Source organism: Symphalangus syndactylus, chromosome 24, assembly GCF_028878055.3.
Source record: "Symphalangus syndactylus isolate Jambi chromosome 24, NHGRI_mSymSyn1-v2.1_pri, whole genome shotgun sequence".
NCBI lineage: Eukaryota > Metazoa > Chordata > Mammalia > Primates > Hylobatidae > Symphalangus > Symphalangus syndactylus.
In genome coordinates this window covers 66,937,462-66,953,630 of record NC_072446.2, presented here as the reverse complement: position 1 = coordinate 66,953,630, position 16,169 = coordinate 66,937,462, and the positions used below count along the sequence as shown (strand labels likewise).

At 43.3% G+C, this 16,169-nt stretch overlaps 1 protein-coding gene across 14 annotated transcripts in view; it reads left to right on the top strand.

Annotated features, from left to right (window-relative positions):
* Nucleotides 1–8,444: 8,444 nt before the first annotated feature.
* Nucleotides 8,445–16,169, top strand: part of PLCB4 (phospholipase C beta 4) — a 413,770-nt gene continuing 406,045 nt past the window's right edge. For 6 of the 14 annotated variants that reach the window (XM_055266703.2, XM_055266706.2, XM_055266695.2 and 3 more), the window contains exon 1: nt 8,819–8,965. The gene's annotated coding sequence lies outside the window, so the exon portion shown is untranslated. Of the gene's footprint in view, nt 8,671–8,818; nt 8,966–16,169 lie in introns of those variants that run through there. The other 8 variants (XM_055266699.2, XM_055266709.2, XM_055266696.2 and 5 more) reach the window with 3 other exon arrangements.

The window sequence follows — 16,169 nt, the reverse complement described above, 5'->3', positions numbered from 1 at the left end:
AAGGAAAAATTTTCTTTTGATCATGAGCTAAAATATAAGCTTCATAAAATTCTGTAAAAATTCAATTAATCTTGTCTTCTTTCTTCTGGGTTTTGTTGAACTGATGTGAGTCCAATTTCTGAAAAGGAAGCTGGAGTCCCATCAGCTGGGTATGCAAACTGACCAAGTCACACAGCCTCTCGGACTTAAAATGTTCATCAACCAGCACTTTGGGAGGCCGAGGTGGGTGGATTATGAGGTCAGGAGATCGAGACCATCCTGGCTAACAAGGTGAAACCCTGTCTTTACTAAAAAATACAAAAAATTAGCCAGGCGTGGTGATAGGCACCTATAGTCCCAACTACTCGGGAGGCTGAGGCAGGAGAATGGCGTGAACCCAGGAAGCGGAGCTTGCAGTGAGCCGTGATCCCGCCACTGCACTCCAGCCTGGGAGACACAGCGAGACTCTGTCTCCAAAAAAAAAAAAAAAAAGTTCATCAATTAGTTGAAATGATTGGATCACTTGATCCTCTAAGTCACTTCTAGGTGGAAAACTGCAAAAAAATTATTATTATTTTGGTCAGTATTAATCACAATGGCAAAATTGACTAAAAAATAATGTAAAAAATTTATTTTTGTTTGTGGGTGAAAATTTTGGGCTTCCTGAGGCATAGAGGAACAATCATTTTAACTGAATTGTACTTTTGTTGTGATTCCAACCACATGGAGTCAGTGAAGGAAAGAAAAGAACATTGAGTCTTGTTGAGTGTGCAATTGATATTTATATTGTAAGTTAATGTATTTTTCCAATCTTGTCGCAGCATAACAGGAATGGTAGGAACGAATCATTGTATTTACAAAACTGATTTGTTCACATTTAAAGAATGGAGAGAAACATAAAACCATGCAATTAGGCCAGCAGTTGAGCAGCCTCATTAAGTACTGGGTATATTTTCCATATGCTCTCATTTCATTTTACGTAATCCTGTCATAAACAACAGGTAAGTGGGAACAGTGCACTCATTTGTAAATCATATTCTGTAGGTTAAATGCTGATATCAGTTTTGAGGCTTTCTTATTTAAATTTAACAGCACATATTCCTCACATTTCAAGGGAATGATTACTAATGTTTTGGCATCAGAAAAATAATTTGTCATTGAATTATTTGGAGTAAACTCTTTTTTATCCAGAAATATGTCATAATTTTATTTCTGTTCTTCTGAATAAAATATTTGGGAATTTACTTTACCATGACACAGAATATTCTTTATTCTCACAGAATAACCCAGTATTGAGCACTTAGTATACCACATTGTGCTAGGAATAGAGAATATGGAAAGAAGTAGTATAGTAGTACCAGGACCAGTTGTCTTTTCTTCCTTTTCTTTTTTCTTTTCTTTTCTTCTTTTCTTTTCTCTTCTTTTTCCTTTCTTCTTTCTTTCTTTCTTTCTTCTTTCTTTCTCTTTCTTTCTTTCTTTCTTTCTTTCTTTCTTTCTTTCTTCTTTCTCTCTTCTCTTTCTCTCTCTCTCTTTCTTTTTTTTTTTTTTTTTGACAGAGTCTTGCTCTGTTGCCAAGCTGGAGTGCAATGGCCACTGCAACCTCTGCCTCCCTGGTTCAAGTGATTCTCCTGCGTCATCTTCCCAAGTAACTGGGATTACAGTTGCGTGCCACCACGCCTGGCTAATTTTGGTATTTTTAGTAGAGATGAGGTTTCACTATGTTGGTCAGGCTGGTCTCAAACTCCTGACCTCAAGTAATTCGCCCGCCTCAGCCTCCCAAAGTGCTGGGATTATAGGCGTGAGTCACCATGCGTGGCCAAGACCAGATTTCAAGGACCTTCCATGTGCACTTTTAAAAAATCCCACAATTTTTTTTTTTTACCATCAAAGTAGATTGTATAAATACCTTCTATTTTATTATACAATGATATACTGCACAACAATAAAAAGGAAGAAACTACAGATACAAGCTACAACATGAATGAATCTCCCAGACGTAATGATGAGTGAAAGAAACCAGACACAGAAGAGTACCTTTTGCATGATTTCATTTATACTAAGTTCACAAACAAGAGAAAGCAGATCTGTGGTGTTTGAATAGTGGTTACCTGTGGTGTGGTGGTGGTGGTGGTGGTGGTGGTGGTGTGTGTGTGTGTGTGTGTGTGTGTTTGTATGTGGGAAGAATATTGACTGAGAAAGTGCACGAAGAAATTTCTGGAGTGCTGTAAAGGATTTATATCTTGATCCAGGTGTGGTCACATAGATGTTTATATAAGTAAAACTCCTCAAGCCCCCACTTAAGATTTTTGTACTTTATTGTACATATATTATATATATATATATATATAATACCTCCATCATCTTCTTCATCATCATCATCCAGTCTATTTGAACATCTGCAGTCTAATCATATCCTAAGCCTAAACAAAATTCTATTCTTAAGCAAGTAGTTTGGAATGGAATTAATCTTTATTTTACTTTTCTATTTTCCCTTTACACTCCAATCAATGATTAATTTAATCGAAAGTTCAGTGGGTTTTTTTTTTCACCAGACGTTACATTGCACATAAACTCAATCCTTAGGCAATTTTCTCCATTATCATTTTCTTTGGTATTCAAAGAAAACCAAAGTTGTTTTAGTTGTTCAGTGCACAGGGGAACAAGACACAAAGTTAGGGAAAGGATACCCTGAGGCCCAGACAGCTCATATCAGGCCTGTCTGTGTGCTGCCCACTTTTCAAAGATATATGTCTCTAATTAAGGGAAACTGGACAAATGGGCCAGTGGTGATCTCTGTCTTCCAAAGGACAGCATGCAAAAAGCTAGGTGAAAACTGTAATTAATGTGCCACTTTAAATGGGAAGAAGAGATGTACTGCCCTTTGTCTAAAAGAGATACAACATGATCTTTTGCTAATACGGTTGAGACTATTCAGCTAAAGGTCCTTATTGTCACTATTATCCTTTCATATTAAGTAACAATGACAAAAAGCAAGACTATAAAAATCAAAGTAAAGAACTGGTGGTGTTTGTAGTTTGTTTTGGCTTTTCTTGTGGTGAATGTTAATTTTCATAACGCAATGTTGCCAGGTAATTGATAACTAGAGTCTGCAGCTGAGCACGATGAGGTGTTCAGGGATCCACATTCTAGAGAAAGTCTTCAAAATTGGTCTAGGCATCCTCCCTGCTGCAGAAACAGCTCCATCTTACCTGCCTTCCTGCTGGTCAACCCATTAGCCTGGCTGGGATGGGCAATTTTCTCTATTTTCTCTGGGCTTCCAGTAGATACTCTAGAAGGCTCTTCAGCTTAACTTTCTTGCAGATGCCTCACCCAACAGGGTGGCCTACCTAGCATGTGAGACCCAGCATTGAGATGCTCTGGGCTGGACCACCATGAAGAGAACTGTGGAGCCTGGGAAAAAAGGAGAACCTGGGGTGAGAATTCCAGAAGGACCCTCCAAGGGCCTCCCTTATTATCTCCATGGCAGAGAGCTTGCATTGCACTCCTGACAGAGTGTGTCCCTGATTTCCTAGCCAGAGAAGCAGCCACAGTGAACCAAGAGAGGGCCATAATGGCTATAGGTCAAAGGTAGAGACACTGGCCTTTTCTTCTTGCTGCCCAGCATGCTGGCAGAACTAGGCCTTGAAGAGCAAATGGCAGGGTTGGAGAGGATGGCTGGGGAAGGGCAGCAGGTAGGAAAATGTTTAAAGGCCAGATCCTATGCCACTAACCTTCCACTTCAAGAATTAAGGCACCTAGTAGGGCCTGCAATGGGACAGGGAGAAGACAGAAGACTGAATTTAAGTTGAGTTTGAAGGTGAAGGTTTAACCTGATGACATGGTTTGGCTATGTCCCCACCCAAATCTCATCTCGAATTGTAGTTCCCACAATTCCCACATGTTGTGGTAGGGAGCCAGTGGGAGGTAATTGAATCACGGGGATGGGTCTTTCCTGTACTGTTCGCCTGATAGTGAGTAAGTCTCATGAAATCTGATGGTTTTATAAAGGGGAGTTCCCCTGCACAAGCTCTTGACTGCCACCATCCATGCAAGATGTGACTTTGCTCTTCCTTACCTTCCACCATGATTGTGAAGCCTTTGCAGCCATGTGGAACTGTGACTCAATTAAACCTCTTTCCTTTATAAATTACCCAGTCTCGGGTATGTCTTTATCAGCAGCATGAAACAGACTAATACATTTGGTCTGAGTTTTAATACTGAAAAGTGATGAACTCTGCCCTAGTGGACCCACTGCTGTATCCTTAGAATAGGCTCCTTTTTCTACTCTCCCTCCTATAGGCATTCTTAATGCACATCTTCCTAAACCATCAATCAGATCATGTCATGACCCTGTTTAACATCTTCCAGTAGGTTCATGACACACCCAGACTAAAGTCCAAAATTGTTTCTGTAAACTTACATGGTCTGGCCCCCTGCTGCCTGTGTGATCCCACTTCTGCTCACTCCATGTCTTGCTCTGCCACTCTGGCCTCCTTTCATCCCTTGGACATGCCAAGCACATTCTCATCTGAGAGCTTTTGCTGGTCTCGCTGCTGGAAACACTGTTCCCTAGATATTAACATCTCTCATTCAGCTTCCACTCAAATGGCCTTAGGGTGGCCATCTCTGACCCCTATCTAAAATAGTTGCCTCTCTACTTCATCTCAGGATGCCTTCTTTTCACCATGGTTCTTAGCACTACTCAATGTTTTACATGTGTGTGTATATATATATATATACATATATATATATATAGAGAGAGATTATATATATATTTACATATATAGGTTATAAAACACTACTTAGAACTACTCAATGTTAAATATATATACATATATATATATATATATATTTTTTTTTTTTTTTTGAGACAGGGTCTCACTCTGTTGCCCAGGCTGGAGTGCAGTGGCCACGGCCTTGGCTCACTGCAGCCTCCACCTCCCAGATTCAAGCCTCAGCCTCCTGAGTAGCTGGACTATGGGCACACGCCACCATGCCCAGCTATTTTTTGTATTTTTTGGTAGAGTTGGGGTTTTGCCATGTTGGCCAGGCTGGTCTCAAACTCCTGACCTCAACTGATTTGCCCACCTTGGCCTCCCAAAGTCCTGAGATTACAGGCGTGAACCACCACACCTGGCCCAATGTTACATATTTTAAATATGCTGTTGTCTATCTCCTGTGATAGTATCTAAGTTTCTTAGGGGCAATGATTTTGTCTCTTGCTTACTTTAGCATCCTGGGCAAAGAATAGTGCCTGGCACATAGAAGTTTTCAAAAAATTTGTTCAGTGGGCCAGGCACAAACCTGTAATCCAAGCTCAATCCATTGGCTCAAACCTGTAATCCGAGTACTTTGGGAGGCTGAGGCAAGAGGATCATGTGAACCCAGGAGTTCACAACCAGCCTGGGCGACATAGTGAGACTTTGTCTCTACAAAAAATAAAAAATAAAAAAATTAGCAAAGTTTGGTAGCGCACACTTGTAGTCCAAGCTACTGGGAGTGCTGAGGTGGGAGGATCACTTGAGTCCCTGGGTTTGAGGTTGCAGTGAGCCATGATGATGCCACTGCACTCCATCCTGGGCAACAGAGCAAGACCCTGTCTCGAAAACAAATGTTGAATGAATGACCGTCTAATATGTCATCAAAGGCAGGGTAAGGGAATTTAGAATTTGGATTGAATTTAGGATTTAGAGAAAAAAATTATTTAATGTTTATACCTAACTGAGATTCCTTAATAAACACATTATTAGATTGAAGACTTAACAGTAACAACAAAGATTACTGTGACTTAGTTTACCAATATATAAAATGAAACATAGGCTTAATCTATACAACTTTGAACTCTAAGGCAGGTGGGCTAGTTTTATGGAATCTGATGTGTGTGGTAGATTTCAAAAACAAAATACTACTCTATTTTGTGTCTCCTTTTATCAAAATTGAAGTTGATTTCTCCATGTTTTGAATCTGGGCATGGCCATGTGGCTTGCTTTGGCCAGTAGAACATTAGCAAGCAGAGGTATAAAATGCTATTTTGAATTGGGGCTTTCCTTCTTTTGCTGCTGGGAACTAGGAACTCACCATATGAAGAAGCCATATGGGAATACCCTGTCATCCTTGCCATCCGGAAGAGGCTCCAAGCTCCGCATGTCTGCAGCTGCATGAGTAGGCCCAGGAGAACAACACTGCTCAGCTGATTTTAGCTCCAGTTACTGATTCACAGAATTGTGAGCTAATGAATAATTGTTGCTTTAGGCTACTATGGGTTGGTGTGGTTTGTTACACACCAAAGGCTAACTGATATAGTATGTTTGGGTGCATTATCTACTAATATTATGTTCTATTGTTAAAAACTATCAAGACACACAGATGACAGCTTCAGCTCATCTGTGAGTGATACCTAGGAATATAGGAACATACACAGGAAGCCCTGGAGAACTGGGTTTGAGCCTAGTGATGCTACTTCTTGGCCGTGTGACCTGGGGGCAAATTGCTTAACCTTCTTGAACCTTCGTTTTCTTATAAAATAAAGAACAGGCCTAAAATACTGCCCTAACCTCTTGCAACTAAAAATCTATCCAAAGACAGCAACATCAGCATGGTGTGGGAACTTGTTAGAAATGCAGAATCTCTGATCCCACCCCAGATCTGCTGAATCAAAATCTGGAGTTTAACAAGATCCCCAGGCAACTTGTATGCCCATTACACACTGCCTTATCATGCTGGAATCACTCAAAATCACCACATCCTTTTTTTTTTTTTTTTTTTTTTTTGAGACGGAGTTTTGCTCTTGTCGCCCAGGTTGGAGTGCAATGGGGCTATCTCAGCTCACTGCAACCTCTGCCTCCTGTGTTCAAGCGATTCTCCTGCCTCAGCCTCCTGAATAGCTGGGATTACAAGTGCCCACCACCAGGACCGGCTAATTTTTTTTTTTTTTTTGTATTTTTAGTAGAGACGAGGTTTCACCATGTTGGCCAAGCTGGTCTTGAACGCCTGACCTCAGATGATCCACCCGCCTTGGCCTCCCAAAGTGCTGGGATTACAGGCGTGAGCCACCGCGCCCAGCCAAAATCACCACATCTTTAATATCTCTAACAGTGAAGAGCCACCAGCCTTTCCCTGGGATCTATCTTTCCTTTCCAATCTTGTGGGGAAACTTGGTCTGGGATATTTTTCTTGGCTTCTTCACAGGCAGACAGCTTCAGCTGCTGAGGAGCTTTTTTTCCAGGCTCAGCTAAAATTACAGCTTAGTAGTTGAGCTGGGGAGTGGTCAGGGGGGCCTCAGCCCCCTCTTGCTTAAAGATGCCCAGTTGGTTAAACTTTTGATGATGATTCCCCCCATCTCTTAGCCCTGCCTGGAAATGGCCAGGATGTGCCAGGGGAATGAGCCTTTTGCATCTACAACTGCCCCTGCCCATCAGAGCCTGGACTATTGTTTGCGCACACATTCCCCCTCCATTTCTCACACTTCAGGCCCCGTCTGGTCCTTTCTTTCCTCCTGGCCAGCCGGACCGGCTCAGGCGGCTGAGCATGCCTAGTGCAGCTGCGAGCATGGCCCCAGTCCCCAATACGCAGGTGCCACGTCTCCGGGTTTTGGTGGCCGCCGTCTGGGAGAAGGAGGAGGAGGAGTGGCCTGGGGAGGAGGGAGCCCTCCGGAGTCCGAGGGCAGCACGTTGTGAGGGTCCACACAAGGGTGATGCCAGACCGAACACCGTTAGGGCCTGGGTGTGAGTGTGACTCGGAGGCACCTGGGGGCCGTTGTAGGGCCGGGGAACGCCAGGAACTGGCTGGAGCAGCGCCCCAGCATCCCAGGGACCAAAGTCTGGGGGGTTTGCATGTCTGAGGTTGCACTTGTGGGAAGACTTTTTGGAACCACTTAATCTCTTTGGCTCTGTGTAAGACCCCCGAAATAAAAAGAGGCAGTAGTACTCTTTAGAAGATTGTTTTGGGGATTAAATGAATAAAAAGAGTTTAGAACACTGCAGGACGCATTGTAAGCGCTGTGTGGGTTTATAAAACCGAATATAAACAAATAAGCACGTCCCCCACCCAGCCAACGGCTTTGGGGGCCCCGTTCTGGCCAGTCCCGAGCCCCTCCACACGGCCCATGGCGGGCTGCGGGTCTCCCATCCGAGGAGGGTGCCGCTCTTCTGCCCCCGCTCCCTGGGTTCTGCGCCCAGCGCCATCCCGTGCGCCCCCGACCTCTGGGCATGGGGCACATGCCGCGGAGAGCCGCCAGGGAGACCCCAGAGGAGGGCGCCGCGGGCCGGCTTCCCCGGACGCCCCACCCACCTCCTCTTGGCGCTGCCCACCACCTGCCTCGGCTGCTCGGCCCCCGGCTCGCAAGGCTGCGCCCCCGACCCAGTCGGCGCCCCCTCCTCGCCCCGCGGGCTCGCGGCAACTGGGCGGCCGGCCCGGCCCCTGCCCACCCCCAGCCCAGCCCGGGCGCGCCGCACTGGGCATGCTCCGTAGCCTGGGCAGGTTGGGGCTGCGAGGCGACAGCTCGGGCTCTGGAGCCGGGAGGCGAGAACGAGGAGGGAGGCTCGGGGGCAGGGGAGGAGGGAGCGGCGGGCCGCTGAGGGGCGGCGGGGCCCGGAGCGGGGGACGCGCAGGGCCCGGCGGTGGGCGGGCGGGTCGGCGCTGCCCCGTGGGCTCGCTGGGGAGCCACAGCGGAGACCCCCGCCCTCAACTGAGGTAAGGACCGCGCGGCGGGGAGGCGGGGAGGCCAGGGAGGGGGGGCGGAGGCAGGCGGGAGGGCGGGACTGGGGTGCGCCGGGAGGGGGCTTGGCGGCGGCGCTTTATGGCGAGGAGGGGGTGGTGGCGCCGCGCCGGGAGCAGTAAGTGAGCTGCACTGCCAACAAGATCTCACACACACAGACACACACACGCACACGCACACACGGGCGCGCACACACACGCGCGTACACACTGGGTCTCCAGGCAGCGGCCGTCGCCGCATCCCCGGCAGCAGCTCCAGGCAAAGTGACAGGTAGGAAAAGGCATTTCGGGTCCCGCCCGAGGATGCTCCCGCCCGCCCTGGCCCGCAGGGCTTGTTTGCTTTCCGCGGGTGCGTCCCGGACGCGCGCTCGTGCACCCGGATGCCCAGCGGGGACCCCGTGCAGGTGCCGGGTGCCAGGCGCCCTGTGCGCGCGGGAGGCAGGGGACCCAGACGCCATCCCCCTTCCCCTGTAGTCATCGCCTGCTGGGTTTCCTCAGACTCTCTCCAGACGTTCACCCTCTTCTGGGCTAGAAATAGCTCGGCTCGACGTGTACATGATTATTTTGGTTGGAAATAGTTGGCACCGTGCAACGCATGTAAATGTGTATGCGTGTGGATCTTCTTGCCTCTTGTGGGGAAATCATAGAAATGATTGACCGTTTCCACTTAAAACAACACTGACAGGCTTAGCACTCATTGGGGGCAGGGTTCGGGCCTCCTAAAAGCCTATTAGTGAAGGAAATCCTTATTTTCAGAATTTTAAAGTTGCTTTTGCTTTAACCAATTAGACTCTGTATAGTACAATACTTCTGAGTGTAGACTTCGTATATGGTACTGAATCGAAGTATGGAAATATGGAATTCTCTAATTTCCAAGTGTATTTAAGTGCAACTTTATCTAGAATCATAAAAGTAGCATTTTCCTAGAGAGAAATGCAACTGCCCACTATAGTTTCCATAAATATGGATATATCTGAAAGATGACCCTACTCTTCCAACTTTTTTCCCTCTTCTGTAGTGATTCTAGCTATTGTTCTAAAACATGTATTTGAAATTTAATTTTGGCCAGAATATTCAGGAAAGGTGTTTTTTTTTTTTCCGTATATGTAATACTTAGTGGTCTATATATTTAAGTTATAGGTATGTGGAGATAGCTGTTTAATGATTCTTTTTGTCTGGCAATAATGTTATTCAAACATAGGCAGCTATGTATCATTTTTAAATGATATTGAATTTCCCCTTAAAGAGAAATCAGATTTATAATGTAAATATGACCAGGAAAAGCAACTAGTGACTTTACCTGGGGAGGCTTCAAGGAGGTTAAGAAAGTATTTGAACAACTGTGTTCTTCAGAATAGAAAAATGGTGTGTGTGTTGCGGGGGGAGGTAAAATTTTAACTTTATTCTTTTATTGTTTTCAAGAGGCTGTTTTCAGTAATGTGTGGTTGAACTGAGACCCCCATATTTTACACTCTTCAAATTTGAGTGGCCTCAGTTATAGAATCATACAGAAGATCAAAAGTCTAGCTCGGCAGGGGCATGTGGTGTAATCCCTCACTATCTGTGTTATGTAATCCAGAATGCTGTTTTTCACAGGACAGTCTTGCATGATTCTCAGCTGGTGTATTGATCTATTATATCATCTTCCTTGTGAACTGTAGTAGTTTAATAAATGATTGCCATCTTTGGAGAACACCTGTTTTCATAAAAAATCACTTTTTGAAATGGCAAAACATTTTTATTGGCACTTTTATGAATGTAAGACTTGCTGCCAGACGATTAATCTTTTGAATGTGACATAACATATCTAAAGGTACCATGTATTAGCTTATGGACTACACTTCTTTCCAACTATATTATTACTCAACAGTCGGAACTTAGTTTTGATTTCTTTTTGATGATATTACTACCCAGCTCTGAATTAATCGCTGTTGAAAATGCTGTTCTACAAGTAACTGTCAAAACAGAATTTCTGACTCCATTTGATCACTGGGTGCACATTTAAATCTGTCGGAATAATTTTACCTTTATTTTGCAAATGCATACCCACGCAGAAAGCTTTGTTCTAAAATACTCTATTGGAAGTTTTATATTTGTATGCCTGAAAATGTGAGTGATGTTAAACTGCTTACATGTCCTGGAATCGTGAGGCGGTGTGTTTTTGCCTTATGAGATAAAGAAATATAGTAGTTGAAAAAGTGTTACAGGTTACCACAAACCTTTTGCAGAAAAAGATTTTAAAAATTTGTATCACCTCTGAAATATTTCAGCCACAGCAGAGTCCATTCAGTGCCCGTAGCACAGCTAGTTTGCCTTTCCTAAGATTATACACAACTGTCTTTAGATTAATGTATACTGCTGACTTTGGCAACGTGGGACAGTTATATTTGGCAATTTCAGTGAACATGGTATTTTCCTAAGATACCACTAACTTCATTTTGGGGTTTGATTTATTAAGAATTGAAATGCTTGCCTGGTATTCATCTTTACCCCACCCTCTAAGTAAAATTGAGGTGAAAGTGAGCTTCAGGGCTGCTGTGCTGTTTTCCTTGTGATCACATTAGCATGCTAACTTGTGAAAGGCTGTAACAATATAAGTGAAATTAGCTTCTTAGTTTAGGTGGCAAACTCAAATAACAGAATTAATGAAAAAATTTTGCAGATTATTAAAAATCATTAGTAATTAGCTGAGTTTGATTTTTTATTTTGAAATCTTGAGAGTAAATTTTATCTTTTCAGATTAGAGCACTTAGGTAATATAAGAAAGATTTTGGATTTCTTATGCTCTCCACACTTAATAGTAAACTATTTTTGGGGAAGTATAAATTTTCCTTGAAACTTAAAATTATTTAGCAGGCTGTGACTAAATTATTGTTTGTGATCACTTAGAAAGTAAGGGTGAAACAGCATGTTGATTAGCACTGCCGACCCAGGTCTTTTAATAAACTGTCTACCACAGTGAGTCCCTGTAAAACCAAGAACTTGTATTTGATATGCAAAATTAGGTCAAGGACTAATGGAGATGCTTTAATGATCACAGTTGGTATTTTATGCCCAGATTGAAGTTTTTAAAATAGTTGCTTTTCACCTCGTAATATATGAATGTGTAGGCCATATTAGTGTGTGTCAAGGAGACTTATCTGCCTGTTGGGAAATAAATACAGCTTTTCATCGCTGGTGGGAGGCAGCAGTGACTTTCTGTGGTTTTGCTGTTGGTTTTCAGATGTGAACTGTGTTGCAAGGACACTGCTTAATTCTCAGTGCTGTCCATTCCACATTTTCCTATTCCCCTCTCATATTGGGAAAATGAATCAACTTGTGTAGCTCTTTCTTCTATTCCTTAGTATCTGTTTGTTTAATAGTTTTGCTTTTGGTAAAGCCTCACCCTTTAAAGTAGAAATACTTCCTCAAATTGTAATATGATTTATCTAGTTATGCCTTAGAATGATATAAAGGTTTTACATGTTCCTAGGCTGTGATTCTTTAGCTAACCAAATATAAAAATGAATTTACTTCCTTGCCAGTGGAGGCAGACCTGGGTGATTATGCATTACTGAGTGGATGAGTGTGACGTTTACATTGTCTTGGTTGGAATTAAGCTTGCTTTGAAAATATCACCGTGGAATAACTTCTATTTGCAAGACCCACTTCACTCCATTGCAACAACCACTCCCAAACTCCATTTTCTGGGTAGAAGGGTAGAAAGAGTCTGGGTGGAAGCTCACAACTTTGGATGCTTTTTTATGCTGAAGGCGTTAACTCAAGTTTCTAGAGGAGATGAAAGTAATAATGCTCTACCTTTCAAATCTCAGCTAGGAGATCTTTATGTTCCAGGGAATGAATGACCAGCAGACTCTTTATTTTCCCTGCATGAACTTCATCTACTTTTCCTTTCCTTTATTAAATAAAAATAGTTGAAATGGACATAAATCAGAAGGTTTTTCTCTGAACACCCCTCTTACTCACTACTTATAAAACCTTCAATGAGAATGTCACACACCATGTGACCATAAGATAGTGTTATCTTCTCCCCTTTCCTGGGAGTCTCCTTCAAAGCTCAAAGGACCTTTTGGTGTGCCTAGGGCTGGGAAATTCCACCTCTAGCTACGGAAATACCCTTGGGCCAGGCAAATCATTGCTTTAAGATACATTGCCCTTCTTGTCCTCCCGAATAATTAAAGCATGTCTTTGGCTCCCAGACATGAATGAATTGAAGTAGCCATTTCCTTAGAAACAGGAAGAAAAAAGCAACTTGAAGTAATTAATTGTAAGCAGCTCATCGAGAGAGAAGAGACCACAGACCCCTGATTTTACATTTGACATCTCCCTTTCTTCTCTAGAACAGGAGTTCTTCATTTTAGGGCCAGGGATGCAGTTTGGTGGGTCCACGAATGTAGCTGGCAAATGAATTACATCTTTATATTCACTTACTTCCAAGTGACAATTGGGGCAGGTGTTAGAGCTACTACTAGATCTTGGCATTTAGTGGGTTGAAGAGAAACACATGTATTACTTCACATATTCCTTTAAAGATTCATTTTGATAATTATATTTCAATGAGATTGATTTCCATTGTACTTTTAGGTATTTAATTTTATATATTTAAACATATTATGCTGGGCCAGGCATGCTGGCTCACACCTCTAATCCCAGCACTTTGGAAGGCTGAGGTAGGAGGATTACTTGAGGCCAGGAGTTTGAGACCAGCCTAGGTAACACAGTAAGATCAATTTATGCAAAAAATACCAATAAAAAAATTAGCTGAGTGTGGTGCACATGCCTGTAATCCTAGCTACTTGGAAGGCTGAGGCAGGAGGATCACTTGAGCCCAAGAGTTCAAGGTTATAGTAAGCTGTGATCACATCAGTGCACTCCAACCTGGGTGACAGAGTGAGAGTCTATTAAAAATATTAAAAAATAATAATAAAATGAAAATATCATGCTGAGAAGGGTCTTTAAGATTTACCATATTGCGAAGGGCATTCATGACCCACACAAGGTGAAGACCATGTGCTCGAGAAATGCTTCCTCCCAGAGGCAGCCGGCTGGGTGGGTGTTTTCACTAGGGGTTTGCATTGAGCAGTGGTTGCTGAGACCTTCAGGCATTGGAATCAGGCACTGAATTCCTGACAAATGCCCTGTTTTAGCTTGAATGCTGACAGATGCCCTCTTTTAGCTGTGTGACCCTGGGCATTCACTCTGAGCTTCAGTTGCCCTATCTGTAAAATGAGGAGAATAATCCTATGGGGCAAAAGTGCTTGCTGCTGCACTGTGAATGATACAGGGTACTGTTACTGCTGCTACTATAGGTGCTCAAAGGATCCCAGTGTCTTTGGGTGTGCCCAGGTTTGGGAAATTCCACCTGTAGCTATGGAAACACCCATGGGCCAGGAAAATCATTACTTTAAGATATATTGCCTTTCTTATGCTCCTGAACAATTAAAGCATGTTTAACAAGTGCTACTGCCCCTTCTCCTAATGGCACTACTGGTATTATGGCTCTCATCTTGTTCTCCTCCATAGGGGTAGATGGCATTGACCTTATCCATACAAAGCAGCCTGAGAAAATTCCTGTAAAACTTACAAGGGATACTTTGCCACTCTGCAAGTACAGAAAGTTTCATTCACCCCACAGGACCACCATGAAGTACCAGATCTTCCTTTGGACTTGCCAAGCCCAGTGACTGCATTCGAACAGAGGGATCTAATATTAACTCAGTCCTAATAGCTTTAAAATTCTGTGACTTTGGTGTTTTGGAATATAATTCAGTGAGTCAGATGCTGTCCCCAGGGTATCTGTCTCCCAGCTAGGCTTTTTTTTTTTTTTTTTTTTTTTAAATCAAAAGAAAACAAAACAAAACATATTAAGCCATTTAGGCCTGGAGGGAGAAAGGCCTCCATTAGAAGATTTAGGGGTCTCTGGTGTTCATCATAGCTCTTGTTTTTCCATGGAGTTTCTCGGAGAGTACTCAACTTCTCTGCTTTACATAGTATTATAATCACAACAACAAAATAAAACAACAGACGTGTTGAGCAGTTAACATGTGCCACTTTAATCCTTCTGACAGCCTTTTTGAGTGTGTCCTAATAGCATCTCCAGTTTATGCTTGGGGAAACTGAGGTTAGGAGACATTAAGTTAATCATCCGAGGATGTTAAAGTTAGAATTGAGACTGAAACTCAGGTAGGCTGACATCAGAACTCCAACTTCTAACCACCATACTGTGTATTACCTGTCATTAAGCTGGTACATGCTGCAGAAAGACTTGTTACCGTAACAAGTTTTGTGATAATTATTTTAAGTGACTAGACTGAGATATGACAAAAGCTTCTGGCAATCCTGCTGTGAATATGGAATTGGAATAAGAAGTTGAGGATAAAACTATGCATTCTTATCTAATCCTAGGTACTTCTGTTTCTGCAGTTGCATGCCAGAAATCCGAGATAGGGAGAGTACTAAATGCTACTTCGTGGTAGCCTAAACAAATAGTTTTAGTTTTCTGGAAGGCCGGTTTTTACCTGGTGAAGTTCCTCATGGTTTTAGTGAGGGTATGGTGTACTCTGATTCCTCTAAGGGCCTGGTAAGTGAAAGGCCCAAGTGTGGCTGACCAGGTGTCAGAGACCTTAGGGAGTGGTGAGGCTTGCACCCATCCAGGGGCCCAATTGTGCCCCTTCCCGTGGAGCAGCTACCACTCGGGTCTGACAGGTTTCTGCCAGGTGGGCCTAGGGCTCAGGATTATCAGTGCCTCCACATTTTCAAGAGAAGCATGAAATCCACATTTATTTGGAGTCTTCTCATTTTAAAATGTTTGGAAATAATCAAAGTGGAAAACAAACCTGTCAGCCCATGGTGTGGCCAAACAAAGCACATTTGTGGTTTGACCCAGGAGGTCCCATGTTGAGCCTTATGTTAACTGTAAGTGCTTAGAAACACCATGTACTAGAAAATGTCAATAGTTTTTGTTTTGCCCTATAATTTTTTTGGCTGTAAAATTTCTTATAAAGGTTGTTATGGTCATTTATTTCCAGTGTACATAGATTTCAGATTCTGAATTTCTGCTTGTTTATTCTCTCCCTATACCCCATTTTTCCAAGCTGTTGGCAAATATACAAAGTTGAGGGGGGAAGGACATGTTTTTTTCTCCTGTTTCATGGTGCTCCTTTAAACTAAGAACACCTGACTGGGCGCGATGGCTCACGCCTGTAATCCCAGCAGTTTGGGAGGCCGAGGCGGGTGGGTCACTTGAAGTCAGGAGTTTGAGACTAGCCTGGCCAACATGGCAAAACCCCGTCTCTACTAAAAATACAAAAATTAGCCGGGTGTGGTGGCAGGCGCCTGTAATCCCAGCTACTCGGGAGGCTGAGACAGGAGAATTGCTCGACCCTTGGAGGCAGAGGCTGCAGTGAGCCGAGATCACGTAACTGCACTTCATCCTGGGTGACAGAGTGAGACTCTGTCTCAATAAATAAATAAAT